Genomic DNA, 16,053 nt, shown 5'->3' on the forward strand with positions numbered 1-16,053 from the left:
GAGACAGAATTTGCACACTCAGCACATCTAGGCAGTCAACTGTCCAAATGAGGTGACAGTACCACCCAGGAGTGATCCCACACTCTTGTTCTGCTTCTAGTACTGTTTTCCTTTTTCCCAGATTCCAGTTCCTATGGGAAAGCAGGACTCTTACCAAAAGAAGGAAAACGTATTAGCTGAACAGTGACTGGAGAGATGAGGAGGAATTTCTCCAGAAACAGATTTCATGGGCTTGCTGCTTATACCCAGAGATCAGTGCTGTGCAGCTTGGGGGGCATGGGGGTGGGGGTGGGGGTCTCATTTACATGGTACTCTGTGGCACCCGAAGAATTTTCAGTGACATAGAATGTGATGGGAATGGGTTACCTGAATTTTTATACCCTCAAGCCCACACTCCAAACCTAATGTCAGGGCGAATAAAATGCATGAATTGACTGGTACCTTGATGTGGCTTGGGTATGGGAACCCCAGATCTCAGCTTCAGGCACTGTGAATTTCTCTGGTACCAGGTGCTGCCTAAGGGAATCAGCTTTCTTGAGGCAGCCTTCACATGGATTAACACTCAGAACTGTGCCGTAATCTGCAGCCACAATGAAGGGGCCCAGGCTATGAGAAGGGGCTCTTCTCTCTTTTTTTTTTTTTTTAAAGATTGGCACCTGAGCTAACAACTGTTGCCAATCTTCTTCTTCTTTTTTTCTCTTTTTTCTCCCCAAATCCCCTCAGTACATAGTTGTATATTTCAGTTGTGGGTCCCTCTAGTTGTGGCATGTGGGACGCCGCCTCAATGTGGCCTGAGGAGCAGTGCCACGTCCACACCCAGGATCCGAACCAGTGAAACCCTGGGCAGCCAATGCGGAGCGTGCGAACTTAACCACTTGGCCACGGGGCTGGCCCCGGGGCTCCTCTTGAGGCCTTTCCTCTGGAACTTCCATTGGCCCTGGATCAGAGCCTAATTTAGGCTATTTTCCTGGGGTCACAAGGACACGTTTGGTATTCCTTAGGGAGGCCAAGTGGAAGCTCAGAGATTTGTGGAGGCTGCCTCCCTATCTCTCCCAGGAGACTCGGGGTCTGTTCCTTCCTTCTATGGGGGCCAGGAGGTAGAGAAGGAACTGAGTATTATGCAAGTTTAGCAATGCTTCACTGTGGGAGGAGGTTGGGCTGACAAGAGTAGGTAATTTTCCTTTGCAGGGATTCTTGCCCAGCTTGAGGCAAGCTTCATTTGAAGCAGGATAATGCTGTTTCTACCCTCCACCTGAGGGGACTCCAGAAGGAATAAAAGTTACCTTTCCTCATTTGTCTTACAGGAAGTTCTGGGCTTCTGGGTTCAGGAGTTATTAATGGCTTTCATGTTTGCCGAACCCAAACAGAAGTTGTGAGATACCTGTTGTACAGTCCTGTCCAGACCCTCATGTGGGAGGAGACTTTAGCTGGCTGCTCCAAGGAGAGAGGAGATAGGGGTTGACACAAGTGCTGGGGTGAGAGAAGGAGAGTTGCCTAAAGGTAGCAGTGGCTCCAAGACCCTGAGAATCAGGATGTAGAGACGAGTCCCTTAGGTGGACGGGTTCTGTGTGGAAGTCCTCTAGGAGACAGCACAATGTTTTAAGGGATGAAGTGATGATGCTGAGATGACTAATCATCAAGCCCCATCATCTTGAGAGCTGTCGCAAGACACGGCATTGCTCACACTTAGCACAGAGGCTGTGCAGCCACTGGCCTTTCAATGGGCCTGAAGGGCTTGGGCAATGAAAATCCCAGGGGCAACCAAGATGGACTCAAGATCACAGGCTCTTACCTACATATTTCATGGTGAATACTTAACTAAATAGGCAAAAAGTTCCCATTAATGACTACTATTGTATATCTTCCTACCCTTGAAAATGGGGTCTTTGAGCCAGATTTAATTTAGAAAAATTAAGTACTGCTTATTGTACTTCAATGTTGTGAAACAAATTTATGCTTTTTATGTATATTATCCCATTTAAACTTTACAATGCTTTGAAGTAGGTTTCTTTACCCTCTTTTATAGAAGGGCACGACCTGAAGGACAGAGAAGGTAATATATATTCAGAGTGCTAGCACAGAAGAGGGAGCCAGGGATGGAGAGCCCCCTTACGCTGTGAGGGATTCTTTGGATGTAAATGATGGCAAGTACAATTCAACTGACTTTAAAAACAGGATCCGTTGACTCAGGCACCTGAAAAAGCTCTGGGAGTAAGACTGCCCTCACGCAGGAGGATTCATATTGGGGCTCAGCTGATGTCATCAAGTTTCAGTTTCTATCCATTTCTCTGCTCTAGATTCTGGACTGGCTACCTTGTAAGTCTGTCTGGCAAGTTCGTAGCTACATCTTCCAAACTAAAAGCGCAGCTAAAAATGGGTTGTTTCTCCCACTAGTCCCTTCAAAAGTCCCACTGTGCCTTATTGTTTCCTGTTGGGTCACATGCCCATCCCTGACCAATCACTGTTGCCAAAAGCATGGACCAATCTTTTTGGCCAAGCCTGACTTCAATGCCCTCCTTTAAAGTAAGAGTGTTAGTGATAAACAACTCCACTTGACATGGACTGAAACTGACAACGGGGTTAGATCCCCAGAGGGCAAAAGAAGGACTATTTTTGGAAGGTGAGTGAATGCTGAGTGTCAAAATAAAAACAAAAACAAAACGGATGTCTACTTCAGCCCTCTCTCTCACCACCCCATTTCTGCCTTCTGGTCCAGAGTCATGCCATGGACTGAAGGTTAGAGTTAGAGGAAATGCCAATTCTGTGGACAGGAAAGGAACTCAAAGTGGAAGGAATCAATCAGAGGCCCCAACATCCATGCAGATAGACCATCCAATGATCTGATCTCTCACTGTCTGCTCCTTCTCATCTTAGAGTCCCTTACCTTCATTCCAGTTCAGTTATGGCCATATCCTAGAACTTATCACCAGCAACACTTGTGTGTTCTGAAAAAATACAGTCTGACATTCCTCCCTTTATCCTCTCAGCTTATGCCCTCAGCATGCTAATGCCTCAACCTATTCAGGAACTACAAGCCACTCTATACTTTCCCCTGCTCACCTGACAACCTTTGTCTTCATTTCCTCCCTCTCCAAGGAAAACTTCATGGGGCATCACCTAATCCTAAACCTAAATATACTGCTCTGCTCTAAACAGCCTACCCCCTTCTTTCATTCGTCCTGTCTAGCAAAATCCAACTCTGCCTGTTTTAGAACTGCCGTCAAATAAGGGCCTGCTTCCTCTTGGATAAAATCACACAAGTGTGTTTGTGCCCCATAAACTTCTGTTCTACATCTGTTGCTCAGCTCCACCACTGCCTCCGAATCCAGTCATTCCTCCTGTGTTACCATGTGCCAGATGCTCTTCCAAGCACTTGGGACACCCAGTGGAGGCAACAAACAGAGGCCCTGTCTCGGGGGAGCTTCTGTGATTGTTTTCTCAGTCAACTCGCTTGCCTAAGTTCTCAAAACAATTCCACTTTCCTACACCTTGTCCACACTCCTCGCTCATTGATCATATGTGCTGGACCACCAGAGGGAAACAGAGAAGTCATCAGATGGGAACTTTTCTTCATAAACACTTCAACACAAAACAAAACCAAAACCAAAACGAGATCCTCCATCTCTTCTTTCCTCCTTCCTTCCCACCATACTGAAAGGTTTCCCTCAATGCTTTCCTTAATCCTCCCAACCTGGGATCTGCCCGCCCTTTCCAAGTCACAACACTTTCACATGTGTGGACTATCTGCCTTAATTATCTACTTTTCCAGAGGACCAAGACTACATTTACCTCATCACAGCTGGAAACACCAAGCAGAGCTCAGAATCCTCTGGAGGAATACATTGGCAATGGGAGGGATCTATGGGGAGGTCCTGCCCAGCATGCTCTGGGGCGGGGCCACGTCCGGGGGCAGGGCCTGAGAGACTGAGAGCCTGTTTGGCTTCTTGAGGGCGACGGCACTAGCAACACGGCCAGACATCTCACCTCAGGCTTCTGGAAGATATGAGTTGAGATTTAATTCAAAGACAGGTTCTGAGGAAGGTTTCTGGATGCCTGAGTGACCTTCCCCACTGCCCAGCCTGAAGGATCCTTTCCTCCATCTGCCATTTCCATTACGGTGGGCAGGCCCTCACAGCCCCTGGGCCCCCAAACTCTCACTCCAGGCCCAGCCTTAGCAGGCGCTCAGAGGCCTGGGGGCAGGGCTGTGCCTGCCCAACACCACCCCCTTTGACGATGGCACTCTTAGGAACTCCACCAAGGTGAGAATAGTAATACATAGAGTAACAACATTGACAACTGTTAAGGCTTCACCTTACACTGGCTGCCTGGCCTTGCACAAGTAGCCTGAGTCTCAGATCTCATCTATTATGTGCAGATACTGACGTGTACTGATAGGGTTGGTCCTCGGAACTGGAATGAATGAGTAAAGAGTTTTGAACAGTGTTTACCTAACACTAGAAGTTTAATATGTGCTACCCATTATTATCACTCATTTAAAATGCTAGGCCTCCTCTTTATTATTGTAGAAGTATCAATTTACCACTCATTCATTCTTCCTTCCTTCAGAATGAATTTATTTAGTACCTAACATGTGCCAGACACTATGCCAGGCTCTGGAATACAATGGTAAGCAAAAAGGTAGAGTCTCTGCCTTCATGGATCTTACAGTCTAGAGGGGAGATCAGGCAGAAATTAATCATACAAGATTGTGTAAATGTCCCATGTTACATTCTATGAAGGGTTCATGAGCTGGTTGTCGGTGCCAAGGGAGTTCAAAACATGGGGATTTGGCCTAACCAAGGAGAAGAGGGTCTTCCTCACCCACCCCTCAGGAGCTGATAAGGCTTAAGAGGTAAAAGGTGAGTAGGAGACAACTTGGCAAAGCAGGGAGGGAGAAGTGTTCCAGGCAGAGGAATCTGGGTGATGAGAGCAGAGAGAGTGAGGAGGGAGGAACGTGATGCAGCAAGAAGAGGGAAAAGCGTGGGAGGCACAGATTAAGCAGAGTTCTCTGGGCCAAATCAACTAGTTAAGTCTTTGGAGCAATGGGGAGCCAGGGGAAATTTTTAAGTTAGGATTTCTTTATATGTGTAGGGTATTCAGAGTTTAGTTGTATTATTTGAGTTTCCAAAAGATTACTGTGAATTAATACTGTGAATTAATGAATTACAGTGATTTAATGTGAAGAATGCTTTGGATGGGGTAAACAGGATGTGAGAGACCAGTGAGAAGGCCACTGCAGTAATCTACGAGAGAAATGATGTCAGCATGGACCACAATGGTGGTGACCAAAGTGGAGTAACGTGGACAGATGTGAGTGGCATGACTTCATTAATTCTAATAAGACGGAACATTTTTCCTTTTGTTTCGCTCCAGTGCCCAAGAGGTGCAGGTCGGTGCAAGATGTGGGATCTTTTATAGAGTTGGACAAGTCAGCAGACACGAAACATTTGAAAAGGCTGCTTGAACTGCTGACTAGCCAAAATCAAAGAGGAAGTTGACCTTCAACCCTTTGTTTGATTCCAGCTGCAGAAGTCATTTTCAGTTACTCTCTGACTCAAGTAAACACCACTCCCTGTCACCTTATCCCTTTCAGGGTTGGTTCACTTCTACATTTTCACTGGGACATGATTCTCACCGACAGTAGAAAGTTCGGCACCCAGACCTGCAGCTGTGAAGACACTTGCTCCTCTCTCGAGCTATTAGTACTTCTGGGAAACACGTCCCAGTGCCAAACTGTCCTGGTCCTGAAATGACCCCGTTATTTGGGGAGGTAGTAAAGGAAATTACATGTGTTAAACCCCGAGCGGCACTCTCTTTGGACATCGAAAGGTGTAAATGATAAAATACTTACTAGACTTAAAGACCAGGGAGTAAACGGGGGGCTGGATGCTGCCCAGACTCTGTGTGTCAGCAAAACATATCTGAGCTCAGCGAAGTAACCCAGGACCAAGTGTTTTCCTCAGTGGAATAATTAGACAACAGAGGTGGGCAATTTAGAAAAGATAACTTCTTCTGTCCCTGCTTTAGAATTTCTATTACAAACAAAACCCAATCCTTAGCAAGATTTAAGAGCATGGGACAAAGACTGCTAGATGTTGAACTGCTGGGAGTGGAGCCCACGTTTTATTTATCTTTGTATCCAAGCACATCCGCAGTGCTTGCCACGAGGCAGATACTCAGTGAATGTTGGGTGGATCAAGGATTCCTCTGTGTTTTCATGGGGTATTTATATGGTATGGGAATTCAGTCATTTTTTGCCCCACTAGGTAGAGATGGATGCTTTCTGTTCTCCATGTTTACTTTGAACACCATTTAGCTACAGGGATGTTCTAAAATGGAATAATAAGGAAACCAGCTTTAATACGATTTTATATATACAGACAGATACACTTTCTGACCACGTGCAGATATGAATGCTCTCCCTGGAAGATGCTGTTGTAACCTAAATTGCACTAGAATGAGGTTAGAGATGGGGAAGAAAGGGAAAGTAAGGTAAAACTGACAGCTTAATTTCTAGACAGGATTGTTGCTTTAAAAATGAATTTCAGGTGCTTCTTGGCATACTTGGCCCAAGCACTGGAGATTTCACAGTGATTTGTGATTTGGTGTGACCCAGAACATGGCCCAATGGTCCTCTATCCTTTGAAGCAGTCAGTCTGTTCTCTTGATTGCTGTTCTGGACTGTCTCACCGTCACTCCCCATCAGGGCCCCCTTCCTTCTGCTCTGTCCTAGTGGAACAGTCCCTTGACCTTCATTCTCCCACTACTCTAGTCTCGACTTCTCCTTGTTGCCAGATTACTCTATTATTGCTTCTCAAATTGTGGTTCCCAGACCAGCAGCATTAGCATTGCCTGGGAACTTATTAGAAATGCAGATTCTCGGGCCTCACTCTGGACCTACTCAAGAAGAAACTTTGATGTGGGGCCCAGCAATTTTAACAAGCAAGGTAATCTCCAAGGTGAGAACCACTGCTGTACGTAAAGCTCAGTTCTGAGCATATCACCCCTTTGCCCAATACCCTTTATTGCTTTCCTGCTGACAACCACATGAGTGTGTGTGTGTGTGTGTTTGTGTGTCTGTGCGCGCCCTTCTATCCAAGGCCTTGTGCAATCAAGCACCAGCTCATGTGTCCCCATGCAGGGAGGTGTGTTCCACAGTCATCCTAATGGGTTACCTGCTCTTCCCTCTGCTCTCCTGCCGCCTCTCTCTGTTAATGTTGGGTCTTCTGCTATAAATACCCACCCTCCTCCCTCTCCTTGGAGAAACCTTACTCATTCTTTAAGGCTCACTTAAAAATTAATATTTACCTAAGGAATCCGTACCTGTGCCTTTAAAACCAAATAGTACTGAAGGCTTTATAAAGAACCACGGCAGGCCCTCCCCCACCTCACAACCCCAATCCTTCCTATCCCCCCAGTTCCATTCCCCATGGAAACCACTTGAGCCGTTTCTATCATAGTTGTTCTGGTGTTTACCTCTATTTATATAACTAATACGCAAATACTTGTATTTAAAAGTAATTTTAAAATATTAGACACTAACTTCTTGCCGTGGTAGATAAAATTTGAGTAGGTAAAATTGCAGGTGGATGAAATTTGGTCGATACCCCATTCCCCTCTTCACTCTTCTCAATCTGTCCTCACTTAAATCTTTATTCATGCAAAGTTCATCTTGGCATGGAAGGTGACCCCTTTCCTGGAACGTGTTCAGAGACTGCTCCTCCCCTGCTCCCACAGAGCTGTGTATCTCTCTTAGTGCACTGTCCCCCTTGCCCTTCCACGTTTGTATGTATGTGTCTCCCATTCCCACCAGCTTGTAAGAGCCAGGAAAGTCTAATCCGTCTTTTACTTTCTCTGAATCCTCCCAGGGCAAAGCACAGGGCCTGTGATATAGTACACACTGAGCAAACGTGGCCAATTTAACCGTAAAGTAAAATATCTGCCTGACCTTTGAAGCTTGCTGGTGTGACAGCAGTACTTGGAATGAGTCTTCCCCTTCCAATGTGGTTTTCCAACATTATTGTGGGGAATAGTAAACTGGAGTCAGGAGACTTGAGCCACACCACCTTCTTGGTGACTTCTTTTATGACCTTGGGGAAGGCACTTAATGGTTTTGCTTCCATTTTTTCATCTATAAAGTGGCAACAATAATATCTATGGACAGAGTTGTAGGGAGGACCAAATACAACAGCACAGGTTATCAGGTATAAGGCGTTATATTGATTCCTTATGTTTAAAACAAAAAGGCAAACCATTTTCTGGTAGCACATAGGGCTATAATGAACATTAAAACCAACCTTTAAATAGAAAACTTTATTTTTAGATGATCCAGGGGCCTTTCTTCCAAGATCAGCCTAAGATTTTTTCGGAGGAAACTGTATTCTCATTGTCCTGAAATTTGAAGCAAGAAAACTCAATCATTTAAGACCATTTGCCTATTCTTACTTGTTGATGAGAAATCACCACTACTGCCACCCTTTTAGCCTCTGAAGGGATTGTAAGCTTTGTCTTGATTTGATGGCTCAAAAATAAAATCTACCAAAGGTACGTTTTCTAAGCCTCGTCTGGCTCTACCCATTAGAAAAGTGTGAGCTACTGTTCTATCAAAACTAATTATATTTTAAATCTACAACCAAGTCTCAATTACCAAGGTTAATGGGACTACATGCATACATAATTCTCTCTTACATTTATCCAGTGCTTTTAACTTCTTCAAAGCACTTTTCACTGTACTGCATATATAAAACAGATGCATTTTTTTAAATCCACAAATAAGGTAAAAAATAAATCTTCAGATCAATAATTTCAACTTTGTACCTGTCAAAAGCTATTAGAACTTGCAAGATTGTCTAATAGGACTTTCATTGCCCTACTCTCCTCTCGACCCCTCTCAACTAAGGCCAGAAAAGACCGAAAGATCTGGAGGAATCTCCAGAGGAGAGGAAGCCAGAGAGGGAAGGAAGCCAAGGACCTGGGCCATCCACAGCCTGGATCATTAGCTCCAGCGTAATTGAGAAGAACTGACTGTATGTGTGACTATGGCCAGAAAATCCAGAAAGAGATGAAAAGGCAAAGAAAATGACGTGTGAGTAACAGTATTTACAGGGTCTGTCTTTGTCATTCTCTCAACAAGCATTACTGAGTGCCTACTGTAATGACAGGTGCTTTCAACAAAGAGGATGGACACAGCATGAACAACCCAGGCAAGACTGCTATTTGCATAGGGATGACCTTCCTGAATGGTGCAGACAGACAACAAACACAAAGACACACAACTTCACATAAACGAGAACTTCAGGTGGCACTAAGCTCTGTGGAGTCCATAAACACAGGAATGTGATAGAGCCTTGGGGAAGGGATGCTGTTGTAGATAAGGTTGCCAGGGAAGGCCTCAGGGTATCGGAGCTGCAATCTGTGAGAAGAGCCCACCCTGTGCAGGTCTGCAAACCAGATGATGGAATGAGTGAACTCGCCAAGTATGCTAGAGGGAGAGGGGTCCAGGCCAGTTTCAAGGGGTTCCAGGAAAGTCACTGTTCTGTGGTTATTCACTTTGTGTCCTTTTGGGGATATTACTAAAACCTCTCCAGGACCCCGGATTTATTGCCTCTACAATGCGGGTTGCTAACACTGATCACCTGGACAGGGGAGCGCTGAGAAATAATGGGTAAACAATTGTGAGGAGCCACATAAATGCTAAATAATGCTCATGGTAATAAGCTTTTATTAAAGTCAGCACCTTGATAGGCAGCTCACAATCGGATACCTTGGCAAATGTGTAAATTGACGTGGCTGCTCCCTGTGCACACCAGCACCATCCTTTAAAACAGAAAAAATAAATGAGCCTATGGTCATGATATTCGAAGTAGTTAGTGATCAAACAACTGTCTGGAGAGAAAGCTGGTGTGTGAAGTGTAAAATGGGAGCAGGAAGATAACGGCACATCACAGCCCAGCTCACGCAGAGGATAACTCATGAATTGACTGGATGCTTGCTGGTGCACACACCATCCGCTCCAGGGTGGTACTCTCACCCCGTCAGGACTAGGTGCTGCCACCAAAAGCCCCAGCAGACAGGAAGGGGAGTGAGAAGGAGCCAGAACAGAAGCATCTCTGGCAGCAGCCCTCTCTGGCCCTCTTGGCCTTGGAAAGCCACCCCTGGGGGAGGAATGAGCAGCCAGCACCAAGGGCCCTACCTTGGAAGGACACCAAGGAAGTGGTGGGGGGTGTGAGGGAGGAGGGATGAGCATTGCATTTCTCCCTACGAGAATGAAATATCCCAACGCCAGGAGAGACTTCAGTTGTCGTTATAACTGAGCCTCCCCACACAGAGATATGAGTCCACCCCTTAGAAGCAAATCTTCCTCCCCCAAAACCTCCCCCCAAAATATAACATTAACATCACAAAAAATGAATTCTTTTTTGTGGGTCCTTCCATCTCTTTGATATAAATACACAAGTGCCTAAACATTCTTTCCCATCTCCCATCCCACATCGGCAATCAGATTGTGACACACACACACACACACACAAGCACATGCTCACACAAATACCACACACACCCAATTCCTTTGTTAAGCCCTGGCTCAGCTATTATAAGGTACCTGTGGAGTGTAGGTCACATAGTAGAAAAGTTTAAATTACTGTTGCTTCTACTCTGAAAAGCAGACAGGAAGAAAAGACAATAAAAAAGAAAACACTTATTTTAAGGCTGATACTAAACACTCTACTCCACGTTGACTGAGGTCACTTTCCCACTGTGGGATGGGGAGAATCGAGATGATCTCTGAGGTGCTATGAACCCACAGTGCAGACTTCACGTTTTGAGGCTTGACTAGAAACGACGGGGACGTGAAAAAGAACATGGCGAGATAATCCTAGTCTTCAGGAAATTATGGTTTAAACTGGGCTGGAGAAAGACCAAGATCCTCAAAAAAATCTGATTGATTTTAACCAAATGGAGTAATTTTAAAATGTTAAATACACTGGGATATCATATTAAAAGTATTCTGGGAGAGCATGCCGCATGGGACATGGTAAGTGCTGAATTTCCTGCTGCTAAGGGAGGCATTCCTATCTGCCAGTGTCTCATGCTGCTCAGACCTGAACCATTCATTTAGGTAGACCATTTGTCCAAGTGCGTCATTTCCCAAAATAGCCAATGGAGGAATCCAGGGAGAACTGTCCTGAGGAGATGTGGTCATCCTCAAGGCCAAATCAGTCTAGACTAAGCTGGTTCTTAGCAAGACTGCCCAAAGGGCTTCTAGACTTTGTTTGGTAAGTGTTGTTAATGCCTTGGTAACAATGGACTGTTGACAAGGTGGGAGATAATGTCAGAAGGAAGGAAGGTACCCGCTCACATCTTTTGCTTTTAACTTAAGCTAACCCATAAAATCCATTATCAAACCCCAAGGAATGCTCCCAATTATTGTCTTGGACCCTTCATTTCGCTTTGCTTTGTTTTTTTTTTTTTTTTCAACTCTCTATTTCTGTTTTTACCTGGCACTGACTTGCTTGACTCCTCTTCTCCTCTCAGCTTCTGGCTCTGTGCTCCCCCTTTAGACTTGATGAGTAATTTTGGTTTTCCTGCTTTTCACCTTTGGCACTCCTTCAAAAATGGGTTAGGTTTATCTTCTGGCTCTTTCTACTTCTGACTGCTTGGAAGTTTGGATCATACTTAGCCAAGTTTTGATCCCAGGACCTTTCCCTGGCTTTGACCTGTCTCAGTGGCATCTGTGCTGGGCTTGACTCCTCCAGGTGAGGGCGTCGGCAAGAGGGTGGATCAAGCAAAGATCAAGCAAGGAAACAGGAAGAATACCTGGCTCAGCTTAAACTGTGCAGGGCACTGAGGCCTTGCTGGCCATCCAGTCTCTGCCTCCTCCTTCCTTTGCTGCTTTCATTCCCTCCCATCTCTGACTTTCAATTTTTATTAAGTTTCCACCTTCTGACTGCTCAATCCTCTTCTTTGTAAGATTGAAATGGCAGTGGGAGTGATACCCATTAGCCAAAATAAGTTCGATAGCTGGGAGAAACTGCTGAATCTCTGGTGTCTTTATAGCACTTATCAAATCCCAATTAACCATATTAGTTGGCAAACTGCTCTGGCTTCCCAGGGAGTCAGCTGGTAGGTGAGTCAATAAATATCTGTCAGATGGATGGATGCACACACACTAGTTGTGTAGCATGGCATCAGGTACTTTAAATAATACAAAGTACAAGGCTTCATCCTTGGCTGAAGAAGGACATCTTCTCACGGCCATTCACAAAAGGACTGTTTGGAAATATCACCAAGCGCTAGACCAGCTTCGCTATTTCTTCTAGAAAACAAGAAGAAATCTCGTTTCAAGAGATGTTTGTGTCATCTCTTAATGCACAACTGGCTTCATGTGGGCAAAAGGGAACGTGAGCAAAGCCCTGGTTAAAGCATAACAGACACCCTTGGGCTAATGAACTGTCGAAGGTATTAGTGTCAGCGGATTCTCTACATAACTGCGTTGTAAACAGCAACACGCATAAACCATAAACAAGGAGAATGAAGTGAGCACCCACAGACCCACCACTCATGTCAAATCATACAATGCTGATATCACCCCAGAAGCCTCCACTCTCCTGTCTGATAATCTTTCACTTACTTTTCTTTATAATTTCATCACCTTTATAGACTCCCATAAAACATTTAGTTATATCCAGTTTGGGGATCAAAATAGATTAAAAAACAACAATTGCAGGTGCATTCAACATTGGACATAAAAAAAGAAAACTGGTTTTTTAATAAGATACTTGAAGTGTACACTTTCCGTAGGTGATCAAGACATTTACTCTTTCGTCCATTTTTATGTTTGCTGACTGCCAATCACTCTACTCCTTAATACTTCAAAGGTATTTTTCCCAAAGCTGCCTTTTGTCTTACACTAATGCTTTCCCGGACTCAAGTGAATTTTGAAGGAGACTGAGCTCATCATGATGAAATGGATGTTGACATTCCATAACCATCACTGTAATTATTCCTAATTTGTACTTTGCTTCAAAAACTCTCTTCCCTCGCCCCCTAAAGTCTGTACTTTCAGAATAGCATCTACAGCTTTAATTATACCTGACAATAAACTACTCTCACCACAAAATCTTGTTAATCACGGTGTACGTTACTATCTTCAAATATCCTGTTTTTTTAAAACTGCATTTATATCAGGTTCCCAAAGAGTTACAATATTAGCAATGAATGTTTTAACTGTTTCTGTAATTACTGTTTTTAATTACTACAAATCAAAGTTGTACAAACTTTGGATTGGAGGCTGGTTGAATTATCTACCAAACTGGGGTGAATGGTCTTTTAATCAACCGTATACTGAACAAATCTACAGAGTAAAAACTGAGATGGAATTTGAGTGACTTGGTGTCCATCGAGAATCAAATCTGATGCTGTAGTGTTAACAAGGGACTTCAGGTCCAGAATGATTCTGTTAATCACACGTCTTCCAAATTAGTCAGTTAATGTTGTGGGTCCTGATGAGACAGGATTTAGGAAGGCAGAGAGCGGCGGGGAATGCTCCTGGTGATAGGATCCTTAGAGCAAAGGACAGAAGACAAAAGGAGAAGGCTGTATTCGTGAGAAGTGAGCTGGACCATAAGCGCTATAATTAGAAGCTTATAATGTCACCACACTGCTTTCTGTAATGTAATATTTTTGTTGTCTGTTATTTTCCTTGATTCAGGTTTTGTATTTTTCATGATGTAATAGTGAGATCTAGTCTCATTTTTCTGTGTATTTGGATACACTGAGTAGAGTGCTCTGGCTGAGTAAAGAGTTTCACATATGGGAGACTTGAGAAACAAGAGTGGCAAGGAAAGTTAGGTCAGATTATGAAAATTCTTAAAATGTTTATATTGGACTTAATCCTTCAGAAGTCATTTAGTGTTCTCTTTTCTTTTTTTGTAATTGAGAGCACCATGAGGAAAGGAGTGTTTTTGATGATCTATTTTATTTTATTTCTTTCTCTTTTCTTGGAGGAAGATTGGCCCTAAGCTAACATCCGTGCCCATCTTCCTCCATTTCATCCGGGGCTCGCCTGCCACAGCATGGCCTGATAAGCAGTGTATAGGTCTGTGCCAGAATGGGAACCTATAAACCCCAGGCCGCCAAAGAGGAGCACACAAACTTAACCACTACACCACCGGGCTGGCCCCATTTTTGATGATTTCTAAGGGGTAAAAACTAGGCAGGGAGATTAGGTAAGATGATATAGCAAAAATTCAGGCATTAAGAAATAAGGTTAGACTAGGCTGGCGATGGCGGCCATGGATTGGAAAGGAAGGAAGGATGGATGCAGCATCATAAGGGAAAAATTTGCTTCTTTCCCTTTGTCTTTTCAGCCATTTGGGCTTAACGGTGTTCAGTGCTCCTGATTTATTTCCCTTCCCATTTATATTTTCCTTCTTCCCTCGATAATCTACTTTTGCTTTCCCATTTTTCCCTCTCTTCTCTCCTTTGCTTGCATTCTTATCACCTTCCCTGACAGGACGATGACTGAATCAGGCAGGTAGACATGAAATGGGAGATCTGAGTAGAAACTAACTATAAGATTTACTAATTAGAGCATGTTGCTGCTTAACACATTTTTTTTTAACCTTTCATCTGCAGTTAAAAAGAAGAAAAGAAAGGTGAGGAGGCAAAAAAGGAGTAGAGAGGAAAAGGGAGAGACTCATTTATCCATTCATTCAAGAAGTGCTGTGTTTCCAGAGAAAGAGAGAGTGCCAAAGAGATAGAGAAAACACCACACAATAATTTGTGTTATTGTAGTTGTATCATCTATTTCCCCTTCTAACTCAGTTGGGTAAAGTAGAGATGCCAGATGGGAGGCTAAAGACTAAGGTGAGATGGGCAGTCTCCCTCCCTCCCTTATTGCCTGCTGCTTCTCATATCAAAAGATGGAGTCTACATCCCTCCCCCTAGGCCTCAGTGACTGGCTCAACCAATAGGATGCTGTGGAGGTGACTTTCTGGGACTTCTGAGGCTAGGCTGTAAGAAGCCTGGTCTTTTGGAATATATCCTCTTGAGATGCTTTCTTTTGGAACCCAGCCACCACTTTGAGAGATGCCCAAGTCACATGAAGAGGCCACATGCAGGCCCTCCAGTTGGCAGCCCCGAATAAGATAACAGCCAGCATCCTCAGCAAACACAGAAATGAACCATCTTGACATCCAGCACAATAGAGGCAAAGAGGATTTCAGCCCAAGCTGACATCTGACTGTACTTCCTAGGAGACCCCAAGCAAGAACTGCCCAGCGAATCCCAGCCAATCCACAGAACAATAAGAGACAAGAATAAGTTACTGTTTCAAGCTACTCTACTTTGTTGTGGTTTGTTATACAGCAATAGATAACTTTTTTCATCCTTACACGAGACACAAAGAATATCGAAAGTTTGAAGATTCATAATGCCACCCAGAATGCATGTATATTTTTTACGTATTTTTTTCCTTTTAAAGGTCACTTTCTTATTCATTAGCCTTGAAATTGGAATTTCAATTGACCTTGATCAGAAATCCTAAGAAATGCTTAAGCAAATATTTTAAGCACTATCATATTTTGAGTACTAGTTCAGGATAAAGTGGTATTGATGTGACAAGAATAATGGATGCGTAATTAGAAGATGGAGTTTAAGTCCTAGTTCTGTCATTTATTACTGTGTGGCCTACAACAAGTTATTTAACATTTCTGCTTCCTAGTTTCCAATGCTATAATGTAATCGAAGGTATTTAGTGATGCATGACAAAACACAGACATTCAGTGAATTTCCATTTCTTTCCTTCCTATGAAAGTCCTGTACTCATAAGTGCAACCATATCAGAGCCTATCATACTGCTTCCTAAAACTAAATATTTTTATTATGTATCAAAGGTTTCCCTTGCTAACTATTTCATAAGCTTCCATAGTGTTGCCTTTACTAGTGTGATCTGCCTCACTTTTCCTGTGGGATAGTTTACTTAATAGATTTTGGGGACTCATCCTGTTGCTGGATTCTTACAAAGACTCTTTTGTGATAACCTTCTTTGGTTTT

General features: G+C 43.7%; 1 protein-coding gene across 50 annotated transcripts in view; it reads right to left on the reverse strand.

The window, feature by feature from the left end:
• Nucleotides 1-16,053, reverse strand: part of LOC106845821 (olfactory receptor 2AE1-like) — a 205,700-nt gene that overhangs the window by 128,272 nt on the left and 61,375 nt on the right. For 7 of the 50 annotated variants that reach the window (XM_070484246.1, XM_070484247.1, XM_070484227.1 and 4 more), the window contains 2 exons: nt 8,298-8,391; nt 3,790-3,993 (listed from right to left, as the gene is read on the reverse strand). The exons of 33 other annotated variants lie outside the window; for them this stretch is intronic. The gene's annotated coding sequence lies outside the window, so the exon portion shown is untranslated. Of the gene's footprint in view, nt 1-3,789; nt 3,994-8,297; nt 8,392-11,495; nt 12,314-16,053 lie in introns of all 50 variants that reach the window. 10 more of the 50 variants (XM_070484232.1, XM_070484233.1, XM_070484224.1 and 7 more) reach the window with 3 other exon arrangements.

Source organism: Equus asinus, chromosome 14 (genome assembly GCF_041296235.1).
Source record: "Equus asinus isolate D_3611 breed Donkey chromosome 14, EquAss-T2T_v2, whole genome shotgun sequence".
Classification (NCBI taxonomy): Eukaryota; Metazoa; Chordata; class Mammalia; order Perissodactyla; family Equidae; genus Equus; species Equus asinus.